Source organism: Aythya fuligula, chromosome 3 (assembly GCF_009819795.1).
Source record: "Aythya fuligula isolate bAytFul2 chromosome 3, bAytFul2.pri, whole genome shotgun sequence".
NCBI classification, from domain to species: domain Eukaryota; kingdom Metazoa; phylum Chordata; class Aves; order Anseriformes; family Anatidae; genus Aythya; species Aythya fuligula.
In genome coordinates, this window is record NC_045561.1 from 43244966 (window position 1) to 43272699 (window position 27734).

The following is a 27734-nucleotide window of genomic DNA, read 5'->3' on the forward strand; positions in this document are numbered from 1 at the left end:
GTGTGCCTCTTAACAAAGGGCAAAAGCACAAGATCTGAGAATTTAGAAAAATGAGAGCTATAGTGATACATTGGACAGTAAATGAATCCAAGCGAAGCATGAGACCCTCTGGTAGTTCAGTTGTGCTTTGAAACTGGCAAAAATTACCTTGAATTAGGACTTTAAAAAAATCATAGCCAAAACACAGTCTATGATCTCAGGCCTCGTTTGACAGCCTAATAAACAAGCATCTGTCAATATGAACATCCCATGAGTTACCACCATAAACATACAGCGTGCTGTTCAGAACGGCAATTTGGATTTTACCGGGTAACACAGAGACACCAAGAATAAATGAAAATCCAAATTAAAGTATTTCTAGCCCGCTGAGAATAGCAGAGACTGCGGCAAGGGTACTGAAACCAGCTCACAATAACACCTGAAGCTACAACTGAGGTAATCCCCTGGTCACCCCCAGCTCTTTCCTGTGGGATGTCCCAGGAGCTTGGAGAAGTCCTGTCCCTATGGGCGAGCTGGGGGACACTGAGGGTGGTGTCTGCAGGATGGGGCCGAAGCCTGGCAGGATGTCTGCACCACAGTTGGTGATGCCACTGTGATGGAAAGGATGACCTAATGTTTACAGAAGATTTGGGCTGGGATGAAGGTTAACTGGCATGAGTTCACACGAGTTGGAACAGGGAGCGATAGGTTACAGACAACATTCAGAGAGGTTAAATAGAGTTGTGTCAGTCCCACCAATTATGGTGTACAGGGAATTATTGCTAATGAATCACGCTCAGAAGATACCACTGGATGACAGGCTGCCTCTGTTACAGGGTAGCACCTATGGTGAAGAGCCATCTTGGGGTTGGTAATGGTGCTTGGGTGTTCATCCAGGGTGACGGATGAACCTTCAGGTGAGATAAAAGTTGGGCTGGGGATAATGCATCATGATCTCAGAAGGCAAGGTTAGTCCATGGTGGCCAGCCTTGACTCTTGCTTTTTTTCTCTGCCTCGGTCATTCCTTCTCACAGGCACTGTGGATGGGGCAGGGATCCAATACCCGCACAGTCCAGAACCACACAGAGCCTGGTCTGAGCACACTTTTCTTGGTAGCTGACCCAAGCGAGTGACTGTGGTGTTGCCATCTTTTGGTTCTGTTCCAGCAAACAGAGAGCTTGAGGTCAACAGTTCTCAGTTTGGTAATTTCTAAATTGAAATAGAGAAAAAGCTCCAGCTTGCAGGTTGTGGTCAGCTCTATGTACAGGATTGACACAACAAAAAGTAAAACTGAGCAATCATCATCGGCAAGCCTTCATTACTGTGACTTCACACGGGTGACCAGGAGTGAAACTGATACCTACTCAGCCTGTGGTACACAAGTGTTTTCCACAAACACTGCCTGCTCGGTCTTTTCAGCTGCCATTCATATAATCTTTTACCTGATCATCTGTTCATGGGAAGCTGCAAATGATGTCTCTTGACCCTGCTTACAGCATTTTTCAGCCACTGGATATGAATATTTTTCAAGGGCTAAAGGTACTTCACAGCTCTCTGCTGGGAGAATTATGCTTCCACTCAGGAAGTAGCCTTGCAAAGGCTGCTGAGATCCTACCAAGACAAACTTTTTTGTAAGTCACCACATACTCTTGCAGCCCAAGATAAGAATTCTCCTGCAGTGCCCAGTTATGACAATCTGTGAGAAATGGTCTCAAATGAGAAAAGCAGCTGTTGCTGGCTGGTACCCGTGCAAAGAGTCAGATCAGAGGAGAAACTAACAGTTGACCCAGTTTTTAAACCAGAATCAATCTTGGGTGCCAAATCACTGTGTCTGAACATCCAAATGAGTGCACCGGTCCTTTAGTATCTATTGTATTTTAGTATCTGATCTAAAAGAAGCTTGAGGGAGGTGCTGCAGGCCACAGTGCTGAGCTTCACTCTCTGCATCTGAAAACTGGGCATTTCATCCCAGAAGTGCAGAAAGGGTCTCTGGTTGTTGCCTGCTCCAGTCTCAGAGCATCACTTGTGGCAAAAGTTTCCCTTGGGCAAAGCCTGAAGAAGAGAGCTGGGGCTCTCATTTTGCAGGGGATACAAAGTCTGTAAACTGTGCACAGGGCTAGGGGAAAGGGATGCAGGAGGAACCAGACAGTATGGGTAGTTGGGTAGTATGACCTCCTGCCCAGGGAGAGAACAGAAGCATCAGTGGTTAATGACAAAGACATTGAACAGCTGGCTGGTCTAGAAGGGGTTTTAACAGTTCATGGGACACGATCAAGCCACCTCAGGCACCCCTTTAGTTCTGGAGTTTGAGTTGCTTATACTCCCAACTCAGCTGACTTTCCATACCCTACTTTGGTTAGTGGGGAAATAAGTGTCTAATTTCCTCTGTCCTGTGGACATGGCACAACTGCAACTTCAGGAGGGCTGCAGGAGAGCAGCAGCTCCTGGGGCATCCCTGGGCTTCCTGAGGACTTGGTCTGCTGCCAGGAAATGCCAGGCCAAGGTGGGCATCTTATCCTGGGTGTGCATCAGACTCAAGCAAATAGTAAGGGGCTGTGCCACTGACTATTTTGTCAAACTGTGAGTTTTTCTTGACTAGATCTTAACTTTTTATTTTCTTTGTGTTAAGGCAGTATTTGTTACATTTGTACAGATCAAAAGTAGTAACTCACTCATGTACTTTCTGTGAAAAATCAGTACCAAACATTTTCAAAGGAAGAAAAATACTTCCCCATGTACCTTATTATATTTCAGACAATCTGAAAAGAAATTTTGCTTCCATAGATCTTTTACATCAGATTTCTCTGTGGAAAGTGGAATGTGCTGACGTAGACCTCACTTGTAGACCTTGGGAGAGGTCCAAGTGCCATATACTAGAAATCATTTCTTTTTGAGGTTTCCAGTCCAAAATGCAAAACAAAGCTGACGGCCCAGCCACAAACCACCCAGCAAACACACTGACATCTCCTGCTGCCAAGTCCCATGCAAGACCCAAATGCACAGGTAGCTCTGCAGGTGGCAGCATCCCTGTAGGAGGTGTGGGGGAGACACCTCTGGCTGGCAATGTGGCCCAGACTGGAGCACTAGCACTGATCCAGCACTGGTCAGCACTGGGGAGGGCCATGACTACTTTCCTCTGGAAATGCAGAGGTTCTTTCCAACCACTGATGCCAAGCTAATTGGCACCAGGTGTGAGGAAGGGTGAGATATGTGGTGGGGATGATGGAAGGGGTCAGAGTGGTCTCCTTGTGGTCCCACATTTCTAGGGCTGGCTCAGCAGGCTGTCAAGTGCTGTGACTTCCCCTATGTCACAAACAGAATGAAAATACAAGGTGGTGATCCTTCTGCCAGGTAGGAACTTTAAGGGATGGGATACAAACCCACATAAATGCAGACAGACTGCAGCTATCTTCATTTCCTCAAACACCTTCAAATTCAGTCAAGGATTCAAGTATTGAAAATCTGCCTTCTAGGCTCTAGCTTTGTTGGGTGCAAAACTGAGGGAGGATGTTGGTCTATTTACATCTTTTTTGTTGTTGTTGTTGCAACTTTTAAAACCCTTGAGGCCCATTAGATGTGATCTTCAAAGGTTCTGAAAGGAAATGAGATGTTGAGTTTCCACCTTAAGCTCCTTTGAAAGCTCCCACCTGGATTCATTTAAATGTTGCAAAAACACGTAAAACAATTCATTATAAAGGTGTCTTTTAGCTGCCAGGGTGGTGGTGGTGGTGAGAGGGGGGGTGGGTCAGTCTGAAATGTAGGAGAGAGAAGAACAACCAAAAGGAAGTAAACTTCTTGGAACATTTCAGATGGACTGTGCCTTGAGGAAATAAATGAAACATTTTCAGATGATACCTTTCCCATGTCTTTGACTGAGGGTTCCCAGCAAAACCTCTTCCCTTGTGGCTTAGAGTGAATCTAAAGCAAAGCTGGTCAAAAGGTAATGCCATGTAGCTCTTTGGATTGATTTTTTTTTCTGATAAATGTGCTCCTGGTAGGAAGCTGAAGGGAGCCCTTTCAGAGTGGAGTGCAGGTAGTACAATACAGACGAGGCAGTTCCGGAAGAGGAAGACTGAAGACCTTGTAGGCTTCTTGGGCTTGAAGTCAAGCAATGGGAGATTCTGGTAGTGCAGGTTCTTGGAAAATCTCCATCTGTAAAATGTGCATTTTTTTTTCTTTTTTTTTTTTTTTTTCTTTTCTTTTCTTTCTTTTCTTTCTTTTTCATTTATGTGGATGAGGAGAATTTCACTCCAGACACTGCTTCCCACCACACATTTATGCGATGGCTGGCATTGTGGGGTTTAGCTCCTGGGTAAAGACTCTTGGCAGTGGAAATGTGCAATAAAATAGTGACCAGCACTGTAAGCGGTGGAACCACACAGACCTGGATCCCTGCGGTGGTGTCTGGAGGCTGAGTCCCTGTTCGTATTCTTCAGTGTCTAATAAGGGCTAAGACACTCCACAAGGCAGGCTCTTTCTCTAGCAGGTCTTCCACAAAGCTTGTGAGAAGGTAATGTATAAAACACTCTTATCCCTCTGCTATTGAAATTGGCCTATGGATTCAAAAGTTGTTAAACAGAAAGTTGAACAGAAACAAGCAAAAGCAGAACTTTTGGTACCTTCAGGCTATCAGGTAACTTCAGATATCAGATGTGTGATGCAGGATAATATTTGTTTTTCCTGTAGCTGTTAATACCATACATTCACTTTGCAATGCTGTTCTTGTGACTATATCTTTTCTGCATGACCCATCAGCTGCAGACATGGTATCCACAAAGGTATTTGAAGAAGCAGAGCACGGAGACAAGAAAGGTGAAAAATCTTTTCACAGAGAGAGTTTCTCTCACATGCATGCCTGTGTCCCACACCACAGTGGAGATTTCAAGTAAATAGGAGCTATTCATTTGCTAACCAGAGTTTGATCCGTCTCTGGATCCCAATTGGCAACTCAGCCTCACCAAGTCCCTGAAACACTGTTGGCATTGTTTACTCTATGTGGTACCAGGGAAAAGCTGGTGTTACTGTTATTTAGCACCAGTGCTCTCCAGGCTGCCAAAATCCTTGTGCCAAAAAGGAAAGGTCATTTGAACCCCAGTGTCTGACAAAGCAAGCCCAAACTGTCTACTGTGGGAACACACTTTTTCTTGGCTGATCCCATTCTGCAGCCAGAATGGGTAACGGCAAGCTCTTCCCCCCCTGCTGTGTTTAGAGGTGAGTCCTAAAATCCCAATGAATCATTTTGTTTGTCCTGTGACGCCTTTTATTTTTGAACAGACACTCTGCCTTTTGTTAATGACAAAGAAATGGCTCCTTCCATCTCCAGTGAAGGAGTTCCTTTTGCAGGCAGCGCGTGCGTGCGGTGGCTGGTGGGGCGGCGGCAGGCTGGGCACTGGAGCCGCGCTGGCCTGGCTTGGCGAGCAGAAGGTGCTGGTTTCAAACTGCTCTCTTTTTCTCCAGAAGCCTAAATCAGTTTTATGCATTACCGATGAGATGTTTATGTGCCACACAGTAGGAGTCACAGCCCACAGAAGTCTGCTCTGAACTAGCTGTGTGCCTCTCCTTCTAATTCTCTGAGCAGCAAGGCTGGGTTAAAGTGATTGATCACAGGGAATAAAGGTTAGACTTCTAAATCCATATTTTTTAGTGCCGAGCGCCTACAGCTCCCACTACTTAGAGATGACACAGCGACTCTGAGAAAAGAAAGCTTGTCTTAGGCAGCCACAGGATCACTTTGCTGTGGGCAGGAAGCTGTGGAGCTCACATTTTCCACCTTCCACATATAAAATAATGTGTGACCATGCACCCGATGGCAATCATACTTCAGGGGAGTAATCTGAGGCAATTCCTAAAGCTAGGAATTATTTCTTGGTGAGCAGCAAAGATCTTGTTGGGGGTGAATGCTGTGAACTAACAAGTATATGTGGCTGGGAAAAAACCCTGCCTCACCTGGCAAGTCTTAAAGCATCATGGTGCTCCTTTGGTGTGGACAGTGTGCAAGTAGGGCTTCAGAGACAACACTCCCTGTGCATCTGAATGGTCTCTGAACTAGTGTCAGCTTGTCTTTTTCATTCGGTATCTAAATGGTGAAAGAGCCAATAACAACAATAAGAGGGCAAAGGTATTGGCCTGGTGTTTTAAACACAAGTTTGTTTTATCTCTATACTTTGGGTCTGCAGATATAAATCTAGGCAAAACCAATACTGCCTCCCACCATTCTGAAACTGATAAACTGAGCTGATTGCTATGCAGAAGTAGCTGATGCATGTAGTGTATGGTGCTTCTTATAAAAACAGGGGTTTACTTGGAAGGACACTGTACAAATTTCTTTTCCTGCTAATCAGGCGAGCTGCTGCATGCAATTTGACTTCAGCTCCTCAGCCTTCTTGATATGCAATGTACAATATTGTGCATGAATTTTAAAGCCTTCTGGGGTATCTGTGCTGTGTAAATGTAAATATGATCAATACTGTGCAAAGCAAAGGAACAGCACTGCAATTCTCTGTGACATGAACATCCCCTGCTCTTTTTTTTTTTTTTTTTTTTTGTACATCTTGTTCTTTATTCACAGATGCAAAAATAATCCCTCCTTCCTATCTTTGGTGGTGCTGGCAGGCTCTCTTCCAATGCCGTGTACGCTCATTTACATTTCTAGAAAAGTCTTTCCATGATAAAGAAAGTTCATAAGAAATAGTTGTGTGACCGTCAGGAGCATATCTCCTCATGGTAGTGCAGGCAGTGTTATCGGCCAATGACCAAAGTGTTGGGATAAGCCCAAGTGGCTTATTTGCAATGACATACAGCTGAGTATGGGCACGTTTTTGGTGACCTCAGAGGGGTCATGTAGGTTCCCCCCTTGCCTATAGATGAAGGGCAATAAATATTCCCTTGCTTTGATATAGAACAAAACAGTAAATCATTCTGGTCAAAGTAGCAACAGATCCACACTGTGATGGATACTCACATGGAACGTATTCTGAAAGAATAGCTGAGCATAACTAAAAGGAAGCTCCCATTATGAAATATATGAAACAGCTTGGCTTCCTAGTTGTATTTCTTTCACAGATGACTTCAGTGAACAGAGATTTTGAAAAAGAGAACAAGGCTGAAGAAAACCTCGCCCTGTGTGCCTGGCTGTTCTCCGTAAATATTTTTGAAAAACAAAGATGCTTTCAGTGCATGGGGACAGAGAATAAAAGAACAAACAAGATGGTGCCCTGCATTTCAAAAGTGTCTCTTTGCAAATACTTCTGATCTACTGATGGCTAATATTCTCCAGCTCTGCCCTCCCTTCCAGGAGGAATGCAATAACACTAGTTAGGAAACGTACCTGCAGCTTACAAGCAAATGAGCATACCCAAGGCTATCAGCATAAAGACCTTTGTGAGTGAAGACTAGGTTGCAACCGTCAGTGGCTGCTCATACATGTACATAATTGCCAGGCCCTGGTGCCACACTTTCCATGCCTGTTGGGGAGTGTGTCATGTTCGAACTTGGCGTAGCTCCCAGAGCATCCCAGTTTTTGGTTTTGCTTTGCATGAACCTGGAGGAGATATTCCAGTGGGATGGGTGGCTTAGCAGATAATAAACTGGCCTTTAAGAGCTGGGAACATGGTGTGGGCTCAGCCTGAGGCCTCAAACAAAATGATGCCAAAAGTCTACACAACTCTCAGTATTCTTTGGACAAGATTTGTAAGCTGTGAATTTGTGTCTGATTTGCCTCTCCACAGGGTGACTATACTTTAGATGACAAAGCTAGCAAGGACATGGCATTGTATCAACCCTTGCTGCCTCCAGTGAGCATGACAGTCCTATGTCAGCTACAGCAGGAATAAGACTGTAGCCCACGATTTCACCAGGAGACAACATGCACTGTGAATGCCAGGACAGTCTGAACAGTGTCCTTGGAAGATTAGAGCTCAAGGCTGTAGTCTAGCATCACTGGGGTATGTATTGTTAGAGGTATATCATCAGATGGATGATGAGACTGCTGGATCCCCATGCACACAGGACTGCTTCAGGACCACACTCCATTGCTGTGAATGGCAATGCTTCACCGTCTCAGAAAAGCTTTTTTAAACTTGTTGGCCCATTAGCCAACATTACGGTTCCTAACACAAACACACCATGTAAAGCCCCAGAGGATGAGTCCAGGTTAATGGAAGAGCTGACCCTGCTTGCCCTGTGCTCCACCTCTGGGCTGACGGGATGCACTTTACCTTTGGTGTGGAGATCACAGCTCAGTGGGCATGGTGCTGAGCTGGAGACAGCTCACACTGAGTGTTGTTCCTGTGAGCTCACCTACAAGACCTTCCTTCCTTTCTGGCAAAAACTGAGCTCTGTGTGTACTGAAAAAAATAGGCAAGACCCAACCCAGTTGATTATGTTTCATCGTCGGCGTGCATTGTTGTTACCCAGCTACATTCCATCAAAGGTCTGGCAAAAGAAAAAAAGTCAATCAAATGAAAGCTGTGGCATACATGAACCCCAAACCTCCTAGGTTCACTAGTTCATGAGAACATGAAAGTATCTCATAATGCAGATGGACATGTCCCTTCTCCTCCATGTCCTATGCCTCTGGGGAAGAAGAGAGGACAGGATGCCTCTCATAGGGGTGTCGGACTGAGGAGGTGATGGGCCCTGCCTCTGCTCAGGGACACCCTTTATACATTCCCAGCTCTCCTTTGGTCCTTTCCTGGAGGCTTTTCAGGACAGGTTAGTCTGTTTAAACCATCTTACAGCAACCTTTACAGAAACTCTCCCCTCTTCCTGGATGTCACTCTGTTCTTACGTGTCCATCCACTTACTTGTGACATAAAACATATGGGATTTGTACATGTACAGATCATCACAATCTGTCTCCATCTCTCAGTCCTCTAGATGTGACCAAATCTCACTTAGGTCATTCAGAGAAGCATGTCCACACTGAATATTTGTTAATCCTCCAAATAAACAGCATAGTGTTTCCATGCTTCTCTGTCTGTATCTCCCTGGTCCTAATCAAAGTGAAAATCCTGTTAGGCAGGGACAATTCTTATCATCTTTGTACAACAGATAGCTCACTGGCTTTGTGGTTTGCAATTAGACACATCACCAGCAACACTAATTTTTTCATAAAGATGAATAATAGGATTTTCTATTATGCCATTCTCTTTCCTATAAATTGCTAACATGTTGTGTCTAATAGATGCACAATTTCTGGCTCAGGTCCATTTGATTTAGGCTTTCAGGAGAAGGATCCATTTAAACAAAAATGTGCCTATTAAGTATGAGTGCCTCATCTTGCCCAGCAAATGAAAATTGAGTGGCACCGTCAAGCATTGACAAGTATGGTCCTGCAGACACTAATGATCCCATGTACTGCTCATTTCCCTTCTGTGGCTGGGACTGGTATCACTGTGAAGTGCTGACACAGAGCACCCAACCGACCATGGCTTTGCTGAGTCAGGAGGAGAGACAGAAGAGAGCCCATGAGGCAGGTGACTCTGTAATTTGTTAGGTTGGTTAGGCTGCTGGGTTCATGTAATGTCTAGGTTGGCACTTCCACCTTACAGTCTCCGTTTCTGTGTCAGTTCATTTGGACTCTGATAGCTATCTTTTGTGTGCAAGCTCTGGGATCTTCACCTTTTTCATCTAAGCTTGGCTTCCTCTTTTATTGTTTGGGTTTGTTAACTGGCTGCTGTCATCCTTCTCAAGTCCCCCAAACCATTTTTCATTCCTTTTGGTATTTTTTTTTCCACAGGAAAGTCAGGAAGAAAGGCGTTTTCGGCAAGGCCTCCCTCCTTGCTGGGTTTTGTGCACTGACTTTAATCATTGCTTTGCCTGGAAAAGGGAAAGAACTTTTCTTAGAATGTCCTACAGCGGCGTGCAAGGACTTCCCCCCTTCTCCCTTCCTACTCATTAAAGCTCAATTGTTGACTGTTCTGGGGTCCCTGTGGGTAAAGCTTGTTTGTAATGTCAATTACCTTGAGTTTATGAGTTAAGAGCTGGAACTGGAAAAAGGAATCCTTCATTTAGCTGTCACTGGCATACACTGCAGTTCACTCAGCCAAGAGGAAATGGGGATTAAGGGCCCAATCCTGCTCCCTCTGGACGTGGTAGCATGGCTCCCGGTGAGAACAATGGGAGCAGAACCCGGCCTCAGAGGAGAGGGTGGCCCTAGCGAGGGTGCTCCCCTGCTCCCCAAGTGAGTGATGGTAATTACTGCCGGAGCGTCTGTTTGGTGCACTTCCTTCAATTGTTCCCCAGACCTTATTTTTTTTTGGTGCTCAGAAAGGGTCATTTGTTTCACTGGATAGCAAAGCTTGTCTGGAATGACTTAATGTGTTCCTGAAGCACTTGAAAAGATGGGTGATCACAGTGGGGAGAGGCAGTGAGAGTGGCTGGACACAGGCTCTTTGCATGTTTTGGCCTGTCCTGGTTGGAATGATAAGGACGGTTTACAATGTTGGTGGCACAGGGCCACATTTTTCATGAGGTATAAAGCAGCTGTGACTCCACTGTCAGCCAGAGACCTATACTGGGATATCCTGAGACAGTGTTCAGGAGCTCTTGTAAAGGAATCAAGGTGGCTCACCTAGCCTCTAACCAGGCTTTCTGAAGGGAATTTGCTTCAATAAAATATCTCTTGTTGTATGACACCTTGGACAACTGGATCCAGCAGAGCTTGGGATGCCGTGGGAGGATGTCTTGGGCTCTCTGCCAAGCAAATACCTGACTCATGGTACAACTTGTAGGCTGGGCTGGATCTCTGTTGCTCTGAGGACATTTATTTGGTGTAATGTGGCCCTGCTAGGGGAGTGACAGGCTGCCAGAACATAATAGAGAGGTTCTGTCAGCAACCCAAAACTAATGAAGGCCCAACTTTGGCATTTTTCACCCCAAGTGCATTCCCTGTCACTGGAATGAACAGTTCTAATGAGAGGAGAAAAACAAAACAAAACAAAACCAACCCTTTCTATCACACCACAGTATGCCAATATGATCAAGTAGATTTCCAGCTTTGTGTGCAAAGCCTGGCTTGCAAAAACTTCTCTGCTGGTAACAGAGTTGGGAGTTCATGTTTGTTCTCCCACCATGTGAATCTTTTCGGAAATGTCTTCAAGAACACCTGAGATTTAAATGCTGCGAAAACCAGCAGCTCCACACTATGTCACATGTTCAAATAACAGCAGCCGAAAAGTGCAGAACCTTTTTCTCAACCCAGGGGACCCTCACATAATGACCCTCTTTTGCATTTCTTTTTGCTGACTATCTGAAGGCCTTAAGTTGCTGAGCAAGCATGAAACAACCCCCTGAACACCTCCAGTGAAGAATACTAGTTATTGCTTTTCTCTTTAGAGAAGAGGTGTCACAGAAAGTCACAGAAAGAAAATGAAATGTCCACAGTTGTGCTTTGGAGCTCTGATTTCAGTAGATTCTGATGGGAGATGAAACCTAAAGGGACTTCCATGTCTGAGTCTCATGGAAATTGTTGCTTTGGAAAAGTGGAATGATAACATTCCAGCTTAAATAGCCTCTCCCAGCTCCCTTGCCCTCAAACAGTAGCATCTTTCTCTTAAAATCCTCATGGCAGAAAGATGTGCTTTTCTGACCTTTGCATTGCCGTGAATATTCCTCATTTGTAGGAAGTCACTGATGATGCATAACCCATATAACAACCTTAACCTTAATCAAAACTGAACATTTTAAGGATCTTTTTGAGAAACTCGGAAACGTCATGACATCAGCTGCTTTTTGTAATCAGACACGAGTGCCTCTTGAGGACTCAGTTCCTGTGGATTCCCAAAATTCAGTAGCTTCAGGTTTATGATTTCATTGAAAGGGTCATCTATTACATCAACAAAGACCCTGTAAGACGGCCTTGCTTTAAGGCAGGGAATACCTCACTGTGGTTGCACAGCTCTTAGGTTTCTCTAGTTCCAGGCAAGAAAACTTCCAACAAAAGGGTTCATGCTGAAAATGTATTTTGGAGGCATCTCCTTAATAACTAAATCCCAAGATTTGATTCCCACTCTGAACTTCTCTACCTTAAAGAAGTTTCCTGAACCTTCTGAATTTAATAAAGAAAACGTTAAAAGCTTCAGCTATTTTTCACCCACCACTCTTCATCTTTGCCTGCCTGTGGCAGTCTCCAAAAGCCAGTGCTATAGCACTGGAGCGAGTAGCAGTGGCCCAGCAGATTACCATGTGTCAGCTGATCTGTGGTAACCTCAGTAGCTGTTTGCTGTGAATGCTCTTGCTCTGCCCTAGATGTGAGGTAATGCTGTTTAGCTGAAAACTTGATGAAAGACGCTTAAACTGAAACAGATTAAAAATGCAGACATAGACAGTTACCGAGGTTTGGCTGACAAATAGTAACTCCTTAAGCCCCATAAGGAGACTGTATGCCTGAAACCACGGGTTATTGCTCGCAAGACTTGTCCTGCTCATCGCAAAAGCATACAGGTTGTGGAGCCCAGACAGAACTTTTTAAAAGACTATAACCCCAGTTATACCAGTGTGCTGTGTGTTTCCTCCTGTGATCTCCAGCAGATGGTGAAAGAATTAATTGATCTGATCTTACCAAACGTGTTGACTACAGGGTGAGGTGTGTTTGTGTAAACATATGCTGATTGTGCACATTCTCATTTCCAGTGAGACCAGCTAGCAATTTAGCTATGTAACTTTTCCACTAACACTATATTGAAAGTGACACGGGCAGGACAGAAAGCCTGTACTGTTCACTGAGGAAGAGAAGAAAAAAAAAAAGCGACAAAGCTAGGCTGTAGTTTTTATGTACACCGGTTGCTCCCGGGTGAAACAATGACAGATATTTTTATCCAAGCAGGTCATATTTTGATGAGGTGCCATGGGGTCTAGAGTTCAGAGGACAAGAGCAGGAGTCACAAAGGCTCTTGCTGTGCTGTAGTCCCTCCTGAGCTATGGACCTTGGGTGTGACACTTGATCAGGCTGCTCAACCTTAGGCAAGAGGCAGCAAAACCTTCCCCTGCATGTCCTCATATCTTTTAAGCTTTTGAAGTGATGCTTCCCTTTCCCTAACAAAAGTATCTGTTGATAGGTTATTACATAATGAACAGTTAATACCCGATTCGCGGTGCATTACTAATGAATAATCAGCATTATTATAAGTGCTGTGAATTGTAAAGAGTTGCCAGGGAAAAAAAAAAAAAAAAAGATTAATAATGATGGGATGATGGGTTAGTTAATGTGTTAAATGGAAGTGGATTTTGGGTGCTCTGTTGCCAGATTCTGCAATTTTGCCTTGGGACTTGCTCTCTCGATGCTTAGTGTTTCCCCACAGTGATATATATAGACAGGAAAATGCTTAATCATGGCTTGTCAAGGTCTGTAAGATAAGATTTTTCTGAAGTATTACTGATCTTTTTTTTTTTTTTTTTTTTTTTAAGATGTCAGTGCTTTCAAACTAGGAAAAGCAAGAAAGCAAGTGTGGTTAGAGGCTGTTAGCTCAGACCAGAGGGAGGAAGCAATGTGGTGCCCACACAGAGGCACCCAGTGCAGTTCTTCACATGCCTCTAGCATTTAGCTCCCACTCCTGAGGGGTGCAGATCTCCCCTAGATGTCCTGGACACCTGAAGACATCTAAAATGGCACTGGACACCTATGGGTTGGATCTAGTGGCTGCATTTTAAGAGGTCTGGAAAAATCACAGTACTGGTAAAATATGACACAAGTGTGTTTAACCCATTTGTTAGGCTGGTTAGCTATTGTGATGGTTCACTAGCTGCAGGCAATGCTCTAGTTGCCAGCGAACTGGACGATTGCCCAAACTGCCTGTAATGGCTGATGCTCCTTTGGAAGAGGAGAGAACTAAATTCCAGATAGCAATAGGACCCTCCTCAGAGGGTACCCTTGAAATCAAGGGGACCCTCCTTCCTGCCTGGTGAGACAGGAATAATTTGTGGCAGTAGGCCATGCTGCTCATTGGCATGGGGTTGCTGGTCTAAAGGCTTGCCATGGATAAACGTACTATATTTAAAGTGATCTGCCCTTTTGTATACCAATCCATTGGTGATAGTTAGAATTTGGTAGCCTAAGATAACTGCTCATTGCTGTGGCAAGCAAGATGAGATTTCATCTCTTTGTAGCATTTCCATATTTTACCTCCTTGCCCTTACTTACACAGCTTCTGGACACTTTTTTTTTTTTTTTTCAGCAAGACTTTTGGTTAAACCAATCAACTTTCCTGTAGCTCTATTTGCCTCTTTTCTGAAACCTCTTAAGTGTTATCTTATAACCTTAGATAATGATCTTCTCACTCTTCCCTTTTCCTTCCCCTCAAGATTTTTGTATTTCTTATAATATCTAATCTTAAGTTTAGTAAAGATGTTCTTAGAATAAAAATAAAAAAGTCTGTCAGGATGGACTGACCTGAACTGACTCACAAACTCTAGGAATTGGTGCATGATTCAAAAAGTGAGTCAAAATGCACTTTTTTTTGTTGTTGTTGTTTAAAAAAAAAATCTGAAGAGTGTGCTGAGAGACTTGAATAGTATTTTCAGGCTGATAAAATTTTAGCTGAGTGGCTATCATCCTCCACTGAGTGACAGTGGAGGATGTTACACGTGTGCTGTGTTTGCAAGAGAGCAGTATGCCTCTCTGTCATCTCTCTCCTGAAACATTCTCCTGCATGGAAGGGTGACATGTGTGTTTGTGGAATGTGTGCAAGTGACTTCTTGTGGTTGCGAGGTCTCAGCATCATCTTCTGAGTCAGGAGAGCCCCTGGACAGAGGAAAACTTAGCACAAAGCTGTTCAGGGATTTTAAGTGCTGGCTTTTGTGACTTTTGGTGCTTAGAGTAGTTATGTGCAGTTGTGAAAGGAGAGGGAAGTGGAGAGCTGGAACAGAGAAACTTTCACCATCTCTTTGGCAGTAGCAAGCAAATCTATCAGACAGTGACTGCAATGTCAAGGTGGTGCACAAGCCTTGTTGTATCAGGGGTCAGATCCTTCAGCCTAACCTGTCCTTCAGGGAGAGATAGGGCTGCTGGATCAGCCCTGCTCCCCAACAGAGCCCAGCTGTGTTTTGCAGTGGTTCTGGTTTTCATTGCCACTGTGAGCTCTCACCTCTTCTCCTCTCCATACTTCTGTTGTACTTGCTCACGTTTATCTCCTGGGGATCAAGATGTACTTGAACTTTAGAAATGAAAACGGAAATTTGAACAGGAAACATGGCAGATTGACATGTTCCTCATTATCACTGCTACATTTGTTGGACATATGTTTTAAAAATCAAAACACTGCATTATTCAAAGCCCTGGGGGTGGGGGCCAGGAGGGAGACCCGTCCATGCCCCACCCAGGGCTTTTATTCTTGAGGCTGATTCATCTGTAACGCCAACCCTAGCCAACACTGAAAGTACTTAGTTTCTCTTCAGAGATTTCCTGACTGAAATCCCAGTTCTTACTCAAACATGGTGTGAGCTTACTGTACAGGGAAAACACCATGGACTAGATTATGCCCTCTAGGAAAAAAAACAAAATCCCCAAATACAGGCTTGCTATATCTATCAGCTTTGGAAGAAGGGCACTGTATTCTGGAGCAATCTGATAGCCCGAAGTATAAGATGGACCATTGCTAGGTTTACAGGTGTCAGGAAATCGAGACCAAACTGCTCTGCCCAAGAACACTGCATCCCTACTGAGTTTGTGCAACAAGTGTGCATTGCCCAACATGCATCGTGTTTCCTAGGCAGTAGGTCTGACTGGTATGTGCCCCTAGAAGCTCTCACCTGTCTTATGTAGGAATGAAGAGACATGGACTTTTCTGGTCTCAGTGAATGGTGGAAGAGATTCTGTTATCATCTTGCAGCCATGTTCTTGACTACCTGTTAGCTGCAGAGATTTGTAATCAGTTTTTAAGGTGCTTTGCCTGCCACAAGTCAGGCAGTCAATGAAGAGGCCCATGTGAATGTGACTCCAAAGGACTACAACAAAGATGTATCCACTCCAGCATGGCCAAAGCTGTTGAAGAAGGTACATTCAGAGCTGAAGCACTAAAATCTTCTTGATGGCCCCAGGTTTGAGGAGTAAGTCTGTATTTAAAGCTGCTTTTAGGAGCCACAGTATGTTTATTTTGTACTTCCTGGATAGAAGTACATGGAAAAGGATTTAACTTTAAGCATATCACATTTTTGAAGAGTGGTCTTCTTTTCAAGAGTTGAAAAACAAGCAGCTGTTGGACACACATCACTCCCTGATTGATGTAAGTCAAGATGGTCTTTAAAGCAGGGTGGGACTCTTGTGATCATGTGGGCATTGACCTTCAGAGAAAGTAGCAAGGCCTCTGGAAATGGTCACCCAAACCCACTTCTGCGGGTAGTTTTTAGGAGAAAAGTATTTGGTTACCAGAAGCTGTGAGAGAAGAGTTCATACATTTCTGATCCTTCATCTGTCCTGCTGGTAGAAGTTTGAGCTATACTTAAATAAATTAATCTTGTGCAGAGTCTCTGTGAGATAATACTTTCCAGTGAAAGGAGCTCCAAAACATGTAAAGGCAGATCACAAAATAAACACAGGATGTAGGTAGTTTTTCTACTTTTGTTAAACTTCTGTGGCCTGCCCCCTGTAAATCTGGCACCTTCAAATGTAATTACATCATAGCTAGGTCATTAAGGGCTGTATTGTGACAGGCTTTACAGGAGAACACGGTGTTGGCTGAGAAGGCTTAAATAATCCCTGTTTTCACATCTGTTGTTCAGCAGGAGGGAGCAGGTTGTCTTCCAATTGTAGTACGAGGCAAGGAACTGTGGAAGATGGCAAAATCAGAACTTTTTTTTTCTTTCTTTTTTTTTTTTTTTTTTGCATCAGCTGCAGAGGACTCCACTAAAGAAGATGTTTGAAAGCTGCATTTCAGCATGTTGCCTCCAGGGCTGGTGGTGCTTTTCCCATCACCATGTTACTGTTCACATGCAGACCTGACTGCCTGGTAGACCTGCTGGGGTCCTCGGACCAACTGTCTCTGCTGAGAGTGGGCAGCACTGGAAAATACAATTTTTACTCACTCTTGGCCGTGAACATCACCAAAAGATTTGCCTCTAAATTAGGCCTTAGTAATAGCTGGCATGAATATGGACTTGACTCTCATTGCTGAATTCCATGACTGAGCTGTGGAGAAGAGAGGCACACATTTTCCAGATGCTAATCAGTCTGGACTCTTATGTGAAAGCTGCCTGGAGAAGTTTGCTGGTATGATCAAACAGCTTCTGCTTTGGTCCCAGGTGTAGCTCTTAACCTTAATTTCATTAACCTTGTATCAATACAATGTGTATTTACAGTGTAATTTGCGGAAAGAAACCTTTGTTCCAGAGTAAAAATACTCAGAGGAGGATTATTCTGTTACAACTACAAGAATCAGAATCACAGAATCAGAGGATGGCTTGGTTTGGAAGGGACCTTAAAGATGATTCAGTTCCAACCCCCCTGCCATGAGCAGGGATGCCACCCACTAGATCACGTTGCTCAGGGCCTCATCTAACTTGGGCTTGAACACCTCTAGGGATGGGGCATCCACAACCTCTCCGGGCAACCTGTTTCAGTGCCTCAGCACCCTCTGATTGAAGAATTTCCTCCTAATATCTAACCTAAATCTCCTCTCTTTTATTTTAAAATCATTTCTCCTTGTCCTGTCAATATATGATTGAGTAAATAGTTGCTCTCCATTTTTTTTAAGTCCTCTTCAAGTACTGAAAGGTTGCAATGGTCACCAAAGGTCACCTCAGAGCTTTCTCTTCTGTAGGCTGAACAGCCCCAGCTCTTTCAGCCTTTCTTCATAGGAGAGGAGCTCCAGCCCCTTGATCATATTGCCATAATTATGCAATCATCTGCTCTGCTCTGCTTTAAAAAAAAAAAAAAATCTCTAACATTTTCTTTATTGGGGACAGCCAATACTGACTTCAGGTGTGGTTTTCCTTCAGTCAGTCTATCTGCTGGGAGGACTGTAGAAACTCAGAAATTTCAGAAATCAATTTCTCAGGTTTTCTGTTTCCTACTTTATCTTTCTGGACTCCTTTTTATGCAGTTCATTTTTATAGGCAGTTTCAGGAAGGTTTCCAAAGGTAACAACTGGAGTCACCTAAAATAAGGGCTATATTGCAATTTCCAAATATTTCCATAAATAGATGCAGGGAGACGAGAAAAGGGAGATGCCCAGAGCGGCTGTCTCTGCGCTGGCTTTTTCTCAGCTCAGCATTATTGAGCACATCGTCACCAACAGTACTCAGTAATTTTTTTTTTTTTTTTTTAAATTTTAAGTGAGGTATGCTGAATAAAAGTTGAAGGTATTGCCTTGAAGAGCAAAGTATTTATTTCTTCTCACCATACGTTCCAGTAAAATGATGATATGCAAATTCCTCTTTGGAATTTTCTACATATCCTCCAAAGGCTGACATCCTAGCCAGCTCTTCCTGGACGAGTTGTCAGCTCAGAAAGAAAACTGAGCCTATAATGTGTCAGTCTGATCCCCACTGAGAGGGCAGGCTCCAAAGGGAGAGCAAAGATTTAAAAAGGAAAGGGTATTAATATGCCAGCAGGTCATATGATATGTAGCATAATTTCTGGGGTCTAGGGTTGATTTCCTTGGCTATGCATGTGAGACTGACACGTCCACTTGGTGACATGAAGTGCAAGGTTTTGGTTATAATAAATGATCTTGCCTTTCATTCCTGTGCCCGTGTTTGACTTTTGTACTTGCTTTGCTGTGCTTTATTTTACAGCAATGAAAGCAGCAAATCCCATGTGTAGAGTCTGATCACAACCAGCAGACTGCTGTGAAAGAAACGGGTCAAATGCTGGTCTCACGTGCAGCAAGCTAAGCCAGAGTGCCTGCCTGCCAGCTCCGAGCTAGCAGCTCAGACTGGTAGCCTGCCTGAGTTTTGTTATGCTCTCTGTGGCTTGTGGTTTTTACTTCTCTGGGTAGGCAGCGTGTTTTGTGAAAAGGGACACCTGGACAAAGGAGTGGGGCTTGATCTCTCTTAAATTAAAATTGCTACGTTATGAGATGGGAGAGCTGATTCTAAGTAGTGCCCTGGGACTTGAAGCTGTGCTGGCTACTCCAACAGGCTTCGTGTCCACTTGTTTTTGTGTTACCTGTTTGTCAGGATGATTTGTGGAAGAGCAACATTGCTGCCGTGAGCAGGAGCAAGAAAAGTGTGGTATCATCCAGCATCGCAAGGAAAGGGGAGTATTTTTGCACAAGACTAAAATGTGTGCAATTCTTTAACATTTCCATAACACATCCTGGCACTGTAGCATAAATTCCAGGCCATTTTGGCCTCATCAGAACTGAGGGGATGACCTGATGCCGTGTCACATGCACCAAGTAACACAATTCAGGCATGAATTAGCACTCTGTGAGCCATCAGTCAGTGGTGTTATGTACATGACAGCATGTCCAGCTGAGCTGTGTGTGTGTTTGTGTGATATTAAAGAAAGATTGTGCCATCTTCCCATCTGCTGTGCCACTGAAGGCTGCCATTTCACTCTCTGTACAGGGTACTGCTAAGAAAGACATTTGATACGGCCAGTATGTCAGTTTTTAATCTGTCCTGATGTCTGGTTTTCAAACACTATTAGCACCCTGAAAAGACAGAGGAACTAGTATTTTAAAAACACATACTACTTCATGTGTTTCAACTGGTATGCCTACTAAACATACTTGTTTGCTTAGGTTAGGCAGGGCCCTGGGCCCAGGAGAATAAAAGATGTTACCACTCTAGTTCATGCCCATGACCTGGGAGGTGCACCCCGCTGTACACTCTCCAGAGCTAGCACAAAGAAAAAACTTGGATTTTTCCTTTCTACTCTAATTATTACTTTTCTTCTCTTGAGGTAAGATTCAGCTTGTACATCACCAAAGTGATTTGTCTGCCAACCTCGAGTAGCCTCAAAACCGTGGAATGTTGTAAAAATGCAAACATGTAAAATGAGAAGACAACTAATGCCAGCCTTTTGGTGGAGGCTAGATTTAGGCTTAAGACAGCTGGTGCCAGAGCATTTGCCTGTTAATGTTCCTAGGCTCTGGAATGCCTTGCAAGAGGATATCAGAGCAGCAGAATCAATTAGTGGTCTTAGAAGTAACATTAAGACTTCTTGGTGACATGATCAGTTTTTACTTGGAAGAGCAAATTGTATGGGCTGAACTGCAGACCAAGAGAGGTGTTATGTCATTGTTACAGGGAAGAGAATAAACCACATTTTAAAAAGGAAATAGAAATACAATTCTTCAGATGACGATTTGCATTTGTGCTGTGGTTTACCACCTGGCAGCAGGGAAGAGGAGAGTAGGCAGTTTCACTGCAACATGCACAGATTCATGCCTGCCTTACTCACATGAGTTATGGAGAGGAGTTTGCTGTCAGCTGGCCTTTGACGCAGACTTCGTGATGGTGCAAGGAAGTCAGGCAGCGTAACGATTCCCATCATACCTCTGGTGGGGTGAAGCATCCTTTTATCCGAACCGATAAAATATATAGGGATATGTGCCTGATTGCTTTTTCTCAGTAGCACTTTCCAGGCAGGGATGAGCAGAGCCCCTCTCCCTCGCTGCTGAGCTGTATCAGCGGCTGCCACGGGCAGTGTGGTCCTGTTGTGCTGTGTCAGAGCAGCAGTAAGCATCTGCTTTCCTTCAAGCCCAGAGGGATTTCTACTGAAATCCCTGTAAGATTCAAAGGAATCTACTGCTGTTCCCTTCCCTAGAAGTCATTGCCTCACTTCAGAGAGAGAAGACCTGACATCTCCCTTGTGTGTCTCCATCCTGATCCTGTTGAAAAGAAACGGGGAGGGGATGAGAGCCACAGCCTCTCTTTGCCCCAGTTCGCAGAGTGGTGACTGAGGCAGGGATTCCCTTCACAGAGCTGCGAAACAGCCATGGGTTTTTAAACTCTGCCTGCTCGGGTTAAACACAAACCGGGGATCTAAACATTTCATACCTTTGCCCTAAGTCACATCCCGTACTTCTTTCCCCATGCAGCAGGCTGCACAGGACTGAGCCCTACAGAAATACAACATCAATCCAAGCAAAAGCAGGCTGATGCTTTTGCCTTGATGCAGGAAGAGTAACATCTCAATTCTCTGCTTTTCAGTAACCTTCTTGGTGATACAGTGGCACTGGCTGTATACCTGCACCTAAATTCTACACCAGGTCCACACCTGGACTTGGCCAGGGCTTGTACCAGCTGCTGTGACTGCCACATCATACAACGTGAAGAGCAGAGGGAAGATCACTGCAGCAGTGGTGCTTTCTTTCTGGAGTCGTCCTAGGTAAAAACACCACTAATGGGACAGTGCTCGCTCCTTTTGTCTGCATAGGCAGTGTACTTTCATTGAGACTCTCTGCAAAGCAAAACACCTTTGAGATCTTTACAGGAAAGAATAAAGGATGCAAACAGAATGTGGATTATGTGAAGCTTGACTTTATCAAAGGTGAATTGTGCCAGAAGAACCTGATATCTTATCAAAGTACACTAATTGGTTTTCCTGGTAAAGGAAACATGGCTGATCTGTCTGGCTATCAGCAAAGCATTTGATATGATGCCACAGGGGAAATTACTTGTTCAGAGGAGGATGATGGGGTTAGGTAGAAGAATGGTAAACGTGTGGAGGCCTGGCTGAGGAAGGGATGAATACAGGTAGTGTTGGGGTGGGAGTGATGAGGAGGGAGGACACTCCTTGCGCAGTTGCTAAAGGGGTAGTCTTGGGACAGATTCTGCTTCATATTTTCATTACTAACTTTGTACTGAAAGGGAGGAATGTGAAAATTAAATTTGTTGACGAAGATAAGTTTGGGAGCATAGTTATTGTGGAGTAATATTGGGGTACAGTGCAGGAAGCACTGGCTGACCTTGAGGACCGAACAAACAGAAATGGGATGAAACTCAATATTGCAGAGTGCAAGGTCATGCACTTAGGGACTAATAACATGAATTTCCACTATAAGCTGGATGCTTATCAGCTCTAAACAAGCATGGAAGAGAAAGACTTGGGCGTATTAGTTGGTTGGGGTAACTAAGAAGCAGAGATATCATGCAACCATGGAAAAAGCAAATGTGAGCTTAGGGCATATGAGTCACAGCCCTCCCAAGGGGCAGGGAGGTATTAATGCCACCGGAGAGGGCTGAGAGCTTCCCTGGAGCACTGCTGTCTGCTGTGGTCGAGAAAGATGAAGCCCAGCCAACGCAGGTGCAGAGCCAGCCTTTTACGAGCATCAGGGGAGTGGGAGATCATCGTGCCAGCCCTGGCCTCCATTGCCCAGCAAGTGGTGGCCCAGAGGGGACACAGCAGCTTTCTTTAAATGCAGGAGGGGTAAACACACAGGAGAGGAAAGCACAAGCTGAGATCAGGGTGATGCTGGCACGTGAAGAAGTTCAAAGAGAAACGTACTGGAGCCATGGTAGCGTGGTGGCAGTGCAATGAGAGGGGGCCCAGCCTGGTGCTGAGGGAGGCATGGCCTGTCCAGGCTGGCTGAGGCCATTTGGAGCAGCTGCACCAACCTTCTGCCGAGGCACCAGCTTCCAGCCAACTGTGCTTATGTGCAGGGAACCCTCAGCCTCCATTTTAATTGCACAGCATTGTCATCTGCAGTTCAGAAACTACAGTTCCCTTTTTATTTTGTCCATTTCTTTCAAACAAAGTTTTTTTTTTTTTTTTTTCTTCTTTTTTCTTTTTACCTTCTCTCCCTTCTCTCCCCCTATTTCTGCTCTTCCCCCACCAATGCTGGATGACATTTACCAGAACCCAGTGTGATTTAGTGACCTTGGGCATACTGTGCACTTTAATTTGTCAATTTGGGAAATTAATTTGTGGAAGAATGAGTGGGAGTCAGAGGTCAGGCGGCTGGAGCGCAGACCTGCTGACAGGTTGACTGTCCGTGGGGGGCTAATGAGAGCACACCACCACGCCAACGGAACAAAAGCAGACAGATTACACCACCCGCTCGCCGCCGGCATCCAGTAACACCCGGCCCTTGCACCTCCGTTTCTGCCATGGTCTCGCCTCGTGCTGCCAGGGCAGCTGCTCAGGAGCCTGGGAGGAAGGTGCCAGTCGCAGGGTGCGGTCATTTCATGGCGAGGATGGGAGCTGGTCACCCCCAGTCCTAGCCCCACGTGGAGGTTGCATTTGGGTGCTTGCATTCCCTGTGTCTGCAGCCACCTGGGGCCTGGGTGGATTCAACATCTCTGCTGGGTGCCAGCGGCTGTGAGGGGGGATGTGGGGCTTGTCTAGTGCAGCCTGATGCTGCCACAGTCTGTGAGGGCAGCTGCAGTGCCAGAGTGCTTGCAATAAGAAACGTGACAGCTGCTGTTCAGCACCTCTTCGCTCCAAACTCTCTCCCCCGCTCAGCTGGCGAGGTGTATATCCTTTAGGTGAATTCCTGTGGGTGTTTGCCATTCATCTGCGTGCAGCATGAGCAGGGGTTTGACCGCAAACAAGACCTGAATGTGCTGGAGACAGATTGCATCTGCTGCCCTGAGGCAACCGAACTGCTGCATCACGCTCAGCCCCCCCCCCCGAAGCACCCGGGCAAAAGGAGTGAGCTTTGGAGGATGACGAATGCCTTACAGTGCCAGCAAGCCCTTGGGTTCTGCTTTGGAAATGAACTGGGAGTGTGCAGGAGGCATGCTCGGCCACCTTCGAGGCAAGGACGCACCAGCAGGGCCCCTGGGGATGGGCCCTGATGGGATGTGTCAGCTCCATGCTGCAAGGCTCAGGGACAGCGCTTCTGTGCCCAAGTGCAAAAGCTCAGGTTTCTGCCTTCTTTTGTGCTAGCAGAGGCTGGAAGGACCAGACTCGGCATGCACAGCCCACAGGGCAGGAGAAAGAGCCTGCATGTTGTGCTCCGGTAAATAACAGCTGGCTCTGTGCGCATGAAGTGAGGGTAAGCTTTGAAGGGTGCTCCTCACTGTTGAGTAGCTGACTAAAACGTGAGGCCCTGATGGCTGTTTGGGGAAGGGAGCACAGCAAGATATGAAAGGAACCTTTTTGCACTCATAACAGATAAAAATATGGTAGAAAATCTCCCTGGGGCAGCAGCTTGCCTGGCCTGGAAGGTCTCCACAGCTGTATGTTTACTTTGAAATTTTCACTTTGAAGTGGGGCATGGCTCCCAGAGGTTCACAGTTTGGGGAATGAGTGCAGTCTCCAAAGTCTCCAGCCCTTCAGCTGATCCAGGTCATCTGCTGAATATGAAGTTGAATCTGAGGGACATCTCAGGCAGATGATGCCATCAGTAGTGCCCATGAAGACCACCATGGCTTCCATATCTCTTCTGGTACCATTCAAGCATGAAGTCCCCTTCAGCAGCTACCTGTCTGATTTTAGTTGTTATCACTGGCATGGTCAGTCACATCCTCTTACAGGCTCTTCCAGCTCCCCTGTTCAGAAGGACAACAGGATGCTTTATATTTACACATTTCCCTACATCCCATCAGATCCTGACTGCTTTCAGCCACGTGCCTGCTCCATTCCCACTGCCTGCTGTGGCTCTGTGTTGTGTCCCTCACTATCAACATTTTCCCCCATGGACTTCCTGCATTTCACCAGAGCCAGAGTAGACCTGGCTCTTGCAGCTCTCTTGGACTTCTAAGGTATCTATGAGACTGGGGGTTTATTAAACAGCTCCAGAGACACAGTGGCAGGGACAAAGTGAGGTCAGGCAGACTGGGGAAGCAGAAGAGGACCAGGAGGGTGTCTTTCAGGGGCTGGAAGGAAGAGGAAACTTTGCAAACCCCATCCTGCAAATTGCTGTGGTCTTTGTAGCTTGCAGCATTTCTCCTCTCTGTTTTGAAACCTTGCTCCCATTCTCTATTTACTTGGCAGGTTAGGGCATTCCCACTATACCTGGCTCCCAAGATATCTTGTCCATCAGCAGGTAGTGGGAAATTCCTGCTCTTTTGTGTGTGTGTTTGGGTGTGGGTGTGAATGTTGAACATCTCAGCAACTTGCTTGTTCCTATTTTGTTTCTCAGACCCAGTGAGAGTGTTCCACTCGCTGGCAAGTGGCCTCGGACCCTGAAACTGTGGCTGCCCTGGGAGGGGTGTGCAAAGGGTCTCATTCCCCAGCTGCCTACACATGGGACAGATCGTGGCCCCTGCAACGTTACCTGGGAGCCCAGCATACATGTGGGTTGGCTCTAAGCAGAGCACCCCAGGACACTAGGCCTGCAAAGGAAAGGCCTGATGGCTGTCCTGTGCAAATACATGTTTTCCTCTACTAGGAAAAAAATTACTTTTTTTTTTTTTTTTTTTTTTTTCCCCTCAGTTTTTATTTATACAGGAGGTGATTGCTTCATCCCTATCAGTCCTCTCTAGCAAAGCCTAATATCCTGCCCCCTCTTTGTGCCTTGCAAGGATTTGGCTTGGACTTTGGATACAGCATCCACAGGGGTTCAGCTCACCTCATTCAGCCCTATCATATTAACTCACCGCAAGGAAGATTTGGTCTTTTCACCCTTTTATCCAGTAGATTTATCTCACTCCTAACCTGGCTGTAACAATGTGGGTTGGATGTTCCGTTACCGCAGCATTAGCCTGGGCTTCCCCAGTGACAGACAGGACAGACATGAGCAAAAAAAAAAAAAAAAAAAAAAAAAGGTTTGCTGGCAATGCTGAGAAATAGAAACAACACTGCTTTGGATCTACTAGTCAGAATTTTTGACATGTCTAAATATAGACTACATATTGTTTTGAGGCTGCAGAAACCATTTGTTTTGATTCCGGCACTTTAAATAAAAACAAAGGAAATCTGGAGGGAGAGCAAGCTTAGCTCACCAAATGGAGGTAAGAAAACCTTTGTTTTTTGTAGGTCAGCAGCAAGGACACACAAAGGCAATATAGGACCCAGGGTCTCAAGGCTGCTGGCTGCTCCATTTGCAATGGGGACTGATGGCTTTTGCTCTCCTGGTGCATGGGGACAGGACAGAGGAGCAATTGAAATTACTTTGCTCTCTTCGGTTTGCATTGAAGCCGGGCCTTGCCCTCACAGGCTGCACCATCTCCCCTGAGAGCCCTCATCAAAGCATGTCTCTTACTCCTTCCTCCTTCCCCAGCCAGCCTTTTTCCTACCCACTTGTGAGAAATGCTGAGTTTCCTGGTCAATCCAGCTTCAAAAATTGAAACTTGGGAAATGCCCAGGCAGATCTTACTGTCCATTTTTCAGTTTTAGGCATTATTATTATTATTTTTTGGTCCTGCTCCCAAACTGTCTTTGACTGCCACATTTGTCAGCAAATAAAGGATTTGTGGTTAAGGTATTTTGTGGCAAATGCCTGCCTAGCTGACAGTTATCTCCCTTTGGGAACCACAGCTGCAGATCCATGAGGACCTTCAGAAGCTCATGCTGCCCTGGTCCACCACATGTTGTTTCCTAGGGCATTTCCTTGTCATGCATCCTTGGAGCTGGAGCTGGGCAGTTCCTGCTGTGAGGAGGTGGTGGCTTTTGCCAAGCTCTGGCAGAAGCAAAGTGGGCAGGAGGACAAGGGCTTTTTGCTGCCCCAAGAACTCTGCACAGTAACCTAAAGCACCCCACATGGCAAGAAAACCAGCTCAGCCACAGGGCTCTGGGACATGGTTACTCAGCAGCATCACTCCAGCTTGCTCTATCCTGCTGGTGATCACTGATCTCTTTCAGTTATTCTGCCTTACTGTCCCCAGCCTTGGAGGTTTAACAGCACGTTAAATCCCTGAGCAGGTCCAAATCCAAACCTCACAGCAGCCATAAGACTCTTTGCCCTAGCACATCTGGGTTCTGGGTGAGCACACCTGAAAATCTCAGGGGAGCAAAAGGTACTGAGGTGTCATTTATAGCATCTAACCTATGTCTCAGCATCTCAGCTTTTGGATCCAATTCTACTTGCTGCTGCTTTATAAAATATCCTCTATCTTTAAGCAGGCTGACCTAGGGTAAATAAATAAAAACAGAAGTCATCCTTTTAAATTCAGACCCCATTATGAGGCGGCAACTCAAGTTACACATCCATAGCAAGCTAGAGCTTAGTGCATTTTTGAATTCAAGCTGGTTAGCCTTACGTTTAGGGAGAATACTACTGGTACGTGTATGGGGCCTCTCTCCTGGTAACACAGGATTACCCTCCTTGGATATATTTCTGTCCCCTTTCACAGCCTTGTGCTACACACCCTTCAGCTTGGTTCAAAATGGATCCCCATGTCAGTGGCCCGTCAGGCTGTCTCTTGGCCTCTAAGTCAGCCTTTTGGATGCAGCAGTTGTGGCCATAAGCTCCTCCATTCCTGAAATAGCTGCCCATCCATCCAGCCTCCTGCAGCGTCTCTCCATGGGATATAGATAAGGTTGCAGTCTGGCTATTTCTTCCTCCCTACCCAGCCTTCCCTTGCAAGACTGACTGACAGCCCCGCTATCGACGCCAGCAGCAAGTGCTGGCATTTCTGCAGTCACTTACCTTGCTGTGGCGTTTGTAAATCTCATTGGGGGCTCGTGTTCAGAACAAGTGAAAATTTCTGTACTGCTCCATCAGTCTGCACAACACAACCAGACCCAGCTGCGGTTTCTGACAGTACAACACATTAAGTCCTATGTACTATTTTAAAATAAATCCTAAGTATATTGTCAGCCCTGGCCATATATCTCCTGGCACTGGAGTGTCACATCTGTCCTTTTTTTTCATCTGGAGATGCTGAGTCCTGCTTCTTTAGCTGATTATGCTGTAGCTGAGTTGCAGCACCAGACAGTGATACAGCTACACAATGGCTTGAGGAAGTATTGCTATTGAATG